General features: G+C 31.5%; 1 long non-coding RNA gene across 1 annotated transcript; it reads left to right on the top strand.

Annotated features, from left to right (window-relative positions):
• Positions 1–7,078: 7,078 nt before the first annotated feature.
• On the top strand, positions 7,079–7,915 carry LOC134257183 (uncharacterized). Its single transcript, XR_009989869.1, has 2 exons — positions 7,079–7,325; positions 7,618–7,915. It is a non-coding gene; the product is annotated as an uncharacterized LOC134257183 (long non-coding RNA).
• Positions 7,916–8,347: the final 432 nt, after the last annotated feature.

Genomic DNA, 8,347 nt, shown 5'->3' with positions numbered 1-8,347 from the left:
TTCTATCTCTACATATCTGTACATGTTATATCCACACAGAAAGACAAAGTTTAAACCATTTGTAGCGCAGACTTATAGAATACTGTATGCTGTGATATTTTGGCCCAGTGTTATTTTCGCCCTTTTAACACTTGCAAACAAAGAGCTAGGTCCACTTTATACTTAAAATGGCCCTGCAGATATATACCAATTGATCAATTAACACTTGATGTTCTATTTGAAGCGTTAATTAAATATAAAAAAGAGACTTACTGCTTTCATTTCCTGTTAAAAATTTTCTCAAAAAGGTCTAGGTTTTGGAGAACTGGCTTTATGAAATTGCAACGTTCTTTAGTTTTAAGGTAAACAGGTATATCTGAAGTAATTTTAAGGTAAACAGGTATATTTGAGTAATTTTAAGGTAAACAGGTAAATTTGAGTAATTTCAGTGCAGAAAATTGATATGAGGACTCTGATCTAAAAAATAAAACACTCAGACACAGTTCTATCATTTACTAGTTGCTAATTTTAGATCAGAAGTTGTGCTTTATGTTAAATATCGAAAAATAAATTGGCCATTTTTTTGTACACTTCTTAAAAATTACGAGGAAATTGACACATTTCGTAATGACATAAATACATTGACTAGCTAGAAAATTACATCATTTTTATAGATACACAATCAGCAAAGATCTAAATGAATTTCCATGCATTGTTAACTAAAACTAAACAGTTTCAGTTTTTCAGAAATTCACAGGGCCAAATGAGGCCATTAGTGAACCTTGTTCATTGCACCATCTTAATTTCTCACAGTCATAGTTTTGTTTTAGAAATTTTACTGTATTCCTTCAATTCGTCCCATTTTAAATTCACCCAAATGAGGGTGGGGCAATAGAAGCCAAAATAAAATGGGGGCCAAAATTTCCCTGTATACAGTATTTTCATTTGATTCTATCCTGATCAAAGGTCCCTAAACACACATATGGGAAACTTTGATCACCTGATGGTTTAATGTTGAATTTTACGTTTATGTATTACTACTCATGTTGTGCAATAGATAAATAAAGTTACAAATACAAAAATGGTTTTATTGCTTTAAGTACATAAATACATGCCCATTAAATAGGTACAAAGTATTTTTACATGAAATAAATACAAGATATTTTTTTTTTAAATTAAAAAGAAAATCGTTCTGTACTACATTATGCCCAAGTTAAACGATTGAGTTACCTCCCTTTTGACACTGATGGTAATTTCATTTTCCGCACATTTGTAACAACTTGATAATCCTGTGTTTTTTTTATATAAAATTATTTTATTACCTGATTATTGTAACATTAAAGTCAGTGTCTTAAATTATTATCTAGAAATTGAATTGTTCATCATTTATACACAACCATTCCCCACCATAAATGAAAGTCCAAGCTTTTTGATATCATTGACAGCTGCTTTTTCAATAAAAATGGAACTCGTAATTTAACTTACCCTCTTTCTTTACCCCTCAGTATATTAAAAATACCGAAAAAAACTTAAAGAGTACTGTGCTACAATATTCAAGGAAGGATGTGAATCTGATGTGAATATACTCAAATATTCTAAAGAACTTTTGGACAATTTGAAATTTTACCAAAACCAACACTTAAAAACTTACGACTTTTCAACTTTATGCATACATGTAACTTATTAAAGTCCAGACTTTTTGATATCATTGACAGCTGACAATGACCTTGTCAGCAAATACAATTTATCATTGAGTCAAATGCTGAACTAGAGGTACTGTGAGCAATGAGCTCACTAAATAATACCCCCGCCTCCCATGTCCATGTCTTGCTATATATTGTTGTTTTGGTAATGTGTAAAGAGGAATAACTCATCCTATCATATGTTATCCAGAAGCTTCTACGTGTGACGTCATAGGTAAACATATAATGGCAATCTCCATGTTTTGCTATAGGAAACCTAAAATACGTGTCGAATAAAAAAGTAAAATAGGAGGTGCACAATGGCAATATGTAATAAAGATTCTGTGAAAGTTTCATTAAATTTCACTCAGTAGTATAAGAGGATAAGAGATAAAGCGTAACAGACGGACGGACGTACAGATGGACGGACGGAAATGAGTCATTATCAAAAATCGCCAAAATTTTGGTCACAAGCCGATCAAAAAGTATATGAAGTAAAAATTATATAAATTTTCATATCACTATTTAGAATACATTATTCTGTAGTTGGCAGAATATTAATTTTATAGCTGTGTGATATATTTAAAGAAAAAATGCATTGATAATAGCTCAAATTAGCACATTTTGTGATGTCACACACTCCTTTCCATTGAATTAACAAGTGTTTTATGGCATATGTTGTTCATTTTCTTTTCATTTTTTTCCTTGTATGCCTTAAACTATTCATAATAAATGCCATAAAAACACTAAAATTGTCTTAAATAAGCTCATCTTGTAAATATGAAGACTAAAAGGTGTGTCCCACGAGTTTTTGTCTCTCCTGTTACGCCAATGAAAATCAAGAAAATAGAAATATTTAGAATTAACTTTTCTGGGTTTCATACTAACCATTAGCCTTGGTTACATTTCCATGTTACTAGGTTGTTAATGTAATTTTTTTAAATTTGATAAGTTTGAATAAAATGTCCAAAATATAACTACGATTTACAAAGTAGAAAAAAATGACGTCCGTACTGTTACATTGAAATAAAGCTTAAACAATGGAGTGAAACAATTTTAACTTCTTTTACAAAATAACTTAAACATTTTGTTTCAAACCTACTGCATCATCAGCTTGTATGGTAATCAATAAGGAAAAAAATGACCAAATATAGAGCAATTGTCTACACTGTTATATGTCCATCCTGTTACGTGTTAATTTGTAACAGTAAAGACAATTTTTGTAACAGGAAAGACTAACATTAAATAAAATGTGGATTTTAGACCTATCTCATCATTAACCAAGAAATTTATTGCATGATTTTTATTAAAATTGAAGTAAGTGACACAAATACACCTTGAGTAAGAATTCATTGTTTCTAATTGTTAATTGAAACATAAAAAGTGATTTTGTTACAGGAAAGACATAGCATATTGTAACAGTACGGAAAAATTTTGCTTAAATCAGAAAAAATGTGGACTTTTATTAATTTGTCAGATTTAACATTATTTTCATTTTATTACTTTGTAGTAATTATTGTATTTTTTATTCTTTTTTCAACTATGAAAAGATAATTTTTGATATTATTAAGGACTTCTAAATATGATTCTGTAACAGGAAAGAAAGGCATTGCTATAAGATAAACAATTTTTGAGAACTTTTTTTCTTATTAGCACAGTATAATATAAATTCAATATATGATTTTTTATTTATTAATTCAGTTTAACAGGAAGGACTCAATAAATTATGGTTCTTAGCTATAGGCAGTATATATTTTTCCATCTCTAAAAAAAAAGTTTCACTCAGGTTAAGGGATTTGTTACTGCCCTGTTTAGGTTGGAATTTAGGCCCAATTCCTGAGGGTCATTCGTCTCGTGAGGTTAAACTTAGGGTCATAAAACCCAAACCATGGTATAATTTACAATACACCACAAAACAGTCAAAATTGTATGGTTTATCTATTATTACTGACCATGGCTTTGCTACATGTAATGAGAAGATTTTTAAAGATTTTTCATAATTATTTGTACCCCCAATATAACTCTAAATTAACCAATAGATGCCAAACCCTACACAAGTGATCATGATTTGAACAAATTAGAATGTACACTAAGTATAAATGCCTTTATTCATATTTAACTGATCGATTGATTGATTATATTACTGTTTAACGTCCTTATCAAGGGTTTGCTGTTCCTGAAAAGAGATTTGTTGATATGTGTCTCAACTTACGCCAGTAATATTTTGATCAGTCATAATGCCATACCCTACCCTAGGGGTTCATGATTTGAACAATTGCAAACTTTAATCTACACTATGTCATGAAGCTTTATATTTAAATTTTATCTTTTCTGGTCTTTTTTAAATGACATGGCAAAGAATTTCATTCTTTCTTAATTATCTTTTGGAAGAGGGTGTGACCCTTCATTTGAACAATTTAAATTTCCTTTTCATAAGATATTCTGTGCTAAATATAGTTAAAATGACCAAGATAAAAAAAATGTGAGAAGTTTAAGAAAACAGTAACAATAAAGTTAACACCAACAAACAAAACACAAATCTCAATCAGAAAAGCTCATCTGAGCATTTGGCTCTAATACGGTAAGCTACCGGTAAACAAAACATCATGAGTGTTTCGTTTTTTTCTTTTTGTTTGTTTGGTTGTTTTTGTTTTGTTTTGTTGAAAATTGCCATGTGATTTAATTTCCCAATCAGTGATAAAATGAAAGTAAATTCCCAATTTTGATGACCTAGCTAGGACCCATTTCCAAATTGCAGTGGAAAATTCTCAAGTTAATCAAACAACTTGCCAGAAACATACACTCTTTTGAACTACCAGGTAATATTTTATGTTTCTATATTTAGAAAAACAGTGAAAAAAGAGAGTTTTCTTCTAAAGAAAGGTAAAAGAAAATTATACAGGCAAAAGGAGGATGGCTCTCTAAATCCATGTTTTTCGTTTAAATGGAGGTTACATATTTTTTTTAGACTCTAGTGTCTTTCAGTGTCCTTCCTTTACGTTGTACTCGCAAATATTTGCATAGGCAAGCAATTTTCTTAATGTGAATCTTATTTTGTTTTACATTTTACTTGTAATTCAGCAATTATTCTATGTTATTATCTAATTAACATGCAACATTGTTTTGTACTATTACAATACTGTGTATTTTAGAAAAGTCTCTCCTGTAACAGTCATACATATTCATTATTTTCATACTCTATTTGTTCCTATCTTAACTTTAAAGTAAAGTTTAATCATTATTTGGGAACACCAGCGTAAATTTTCAGGATTAATTAAATTATGTGTTTAACAAAATAAAGAATTTGATGTAGATACACAGAAATTTCTCTCCTGTTGCATGTTCTGTTCTTTCCTGTTACACTTTTTAATTGAGAAACCAAAAAACCTTTCAAAGTCATATTTTTCTGGAATTGCTTTAGTTACTCTATATCTTTATAATATATTAACAGATTTCAGACTGAAACTGATTCAATATTTACTTTCCAATCATTTCTAAACTAGAATTTAGGATTCTGTTACAGGAGAGACATGTCTATTGCAAAGTACTGTCTTTCCTGTTATGGGCCTGTCTTTCCTGTTACATGCACTATAATTATGAAAATATGTGGTTTATATGTAATTGTAACAAGATTGGATCTATATGCATGCATAAAATGCCATTTCTTATCAAATGTGTGAATGTGGTTTTTTATACTAACTTTCACGACTGTAAAATGGTGAAAATATTGACCAAAATGATGTTCAGATTTGAAATTTGTCTCTAAAATAATTGAAAAAATTATTTTGCTCCTGTTTCATTGAAAAATTATAACTGATTTTTTATTTGCCATGCTTTCACAAACTAGGCTTAACTAATTTTATAATTATTTTTCTACCTCTTAATAGTAAAACTTGCATTATTGTGTCTGTAACAGGAAGGACAAAATTTTAGGTGAACCAGTATTTTGATTTCTTCGTACTCTGAAATCAAATAATTTCCAGGTGGGAGTTTAGTGTTTTTGTGTTCTTCAGATATGTGTTTTATAGTAACGATAAAAAAAAATTAATTCTAAATGCAAGAAATTTGTTGATTTTTCCAATATTTTTTTCTGCGGTTTTTGATAATGACTCAAATACCGATTACCCCAGATAGCAAGACTATGTTGGGCCAACATTGGCAAAAGGTTGTATGGTTGGCGTTGGGGGAACAACGTTGGGCCAACGTTGGACCAATGTCACCATGCCAACCTTCTCAACCACGACAGAATGCCTATGTTGGCCCAACGTTGGTCCAACGTTAGCAACTTCCATTCACTTTACTTCCCAAGGAAGGAGGGATGTTGATGTTGGCCCAACGTTGGCCCACTGTTTGTAATACACCCTTAAAGAAAGTGTTTTTTTAAAGTTGGTAGTAGTATGTTGGCCCAACGTTGGCCCAATGTTTGTAATACACCCTTAAAAAAGTGTCTTTTAAAGTTGGTAGTAGTGTGTTGGCCCAACGTTGGCCCAATGTTTGTAATACACCCTTAAAAAGTGTCTTTTAAAGTTGGTAGTAGTATGCTGGCCCAACGTTGGCCCAATGTTTGTAATACGCCCTTAAAGAAAGTGTCTTTTAAAATTGGTAGTAGTATGTTGGCCCAACGTTGGCCCGATGTTTGTAATACATCCATAAAGAATGCGTCTTATCAAGTTGATAGTAGTATGTTGGCCCAACGTTGGCCCACTCTTTGTAATACATCCTTAAAAAGGGTCTTATCAAATTGGTAGTAGTATGTTAGCTCAACGTTGGCCCAATGTTTGTAATACACCCTTAAAGAAAGTGTCTTATCAAATTGATAGTAATATGTTGGCCCAACGTTGGCCCGATGTTTGTAATACACCCTTAAAGAAAGTGTCTTATCAAATTGATAGTAATATGTTGGCCCAACGTTGGCCCGATGTTTGTAATACACCCTTAAAGAAAGTGTCTTATCAAGTTGGTAGTAGTATGTTGGCCCGACGTTGGCCCGATGTTAGCACGAGTGTTCTTTTGTTTAGGTGTTTCAAAGATGGGATATTTATATTGGGCCAACGCTGGCCCAATTATTATACTGCCAACTAAATGATGGTGTCATTTTTAGCTGCTGAGCTTTACGTTGGAACAACGTTGGTTGTTCTAATTAAGTTTTAATTTAGATGCACATTCTGAAATAATTAAGAGGACATTCTATGTCCATGCTTTTAATTGTGTGACTGTTTTTTTTTCAGATCTGATATTTTCAATATTTTAACTTTGAACTTAAGTGATCAGAGCGCCAAAGAGTGTTTTATTATATTTTCTGAATTGTGCATATGCATGCTTATTTATTTGAAATAAAACCCTTGAAATAATGAATTTTTTCATGAGCGTTGTATTCATGAGAATTTAGAGAAGACTGAATAAGTTCTCAGGAACAGGATGTGAATGAAGCCTACATATACATAAATCAAAATGACACAGCTTTGTAATTAAATTGAAACAAAAGTTAGGCGTTCGCTAAAGATTGGAGAGCGGGAATCAAATTACACCAAACTGTGGAGTGAGCTGTCAGATTCAATTGCTCACATGTGGTGAGGTCATAGACTGAAAACGCAGGGCAAGCAAGAAGAAGTGAAATTTAAATTTGTGGATTATACACTTGCTATAGCTGCATTTAGATGCGATGTAAGTATATTTATTCTTATTTATTCAGGTTAACTGTTAAAATTGATTCGGAATTCATTCTTTTCATGTTTTTGCACACAAGCACTGTAAGTTAAGGTTATTAAAATAACATCTTTTAAGTTGTTTCTATCTAATTCTTAACTGTCTATTACAGACACGATTGTAACAAGGAAATTAAGGTGCACTGATAGTATAATACATCATTCTCTTTATTAAAAGATTTAAGTAATATTTATTCATGTTGGACCAGTAATTGTATTGTTTCTAATATCAAACTATTTTGTATTTTCAGTCAGAGACTGCAAGGAAAACAAATGTTGTGGCGGTAAATAACAATTAAATCGAAGACCATGCATAAAGAAGTGTATAAAGTACGAGTACGTATGACAAAGATCAAGATGGAGAAAACGGGAGGCGACGAAGGACGGAAAAAGAGCGGGAATACAACAAAAGTACAGTAATAAAGGAAGTGAGCCCTGATTAAGAACTTTGAATTGATAATTTTTCATAATTTACCTCTATTGTCTATTTTAAAATTTATTTTGTAAATTATGATTGAATTGATGTATATAAAATATTTTCACAGTGAATCATTAGTAATGTTTTCATTGAACATGTCCATGTATGCATTATGAATGCAGATTGAATTGTTTATTAATTTTTTAAACAGTCATAAAATAGGTTTATGTAAAGCATCACGTAACCAATTGCAAATGTTTCAATGTAATAACTACGTTGGCCCAACAATTTGCCAACTGACATTGTAAAAAAAGGGTCAACATTGGGCCAACCTAACCAACCAGTTGTTAAGGTTGGCTGTTAGTTGGCAAACACTAAAAACTACGTTGGCCCAACAATATGCCATCTGACATTTCAACAAAGGGCCAACGTTGGGCCAACCTAACCAAACCGTTGTTAAGGTTGGCTGCTAGTTGGCATACACTAATAACTACGTTGGCCCAACAATATGCCATCTCACATTTCAACAAAGGGCCAACGTTGGGCCAACCTAACCAACCAGT

This window comes from Saccostrea cucullata, unplaced genomic scaffold, assembly GCF_032062105.1.
Source record: "Saccostrea cucullata isolate Sc308-1 unplaced genomic scaffold, CSIRO_AGI_Scuc_v1 ctg1751, whole genome shotgun sequence".
NCBI lineage: Eukaryota > Metazoa > Mollusca > Bivalvia > Ostreida > Ostreidae > Saccostrea > Saccostrea cuccullata.
This window is presented reverse-complemented; position numbering and strand designations above follow the sequence as displayed.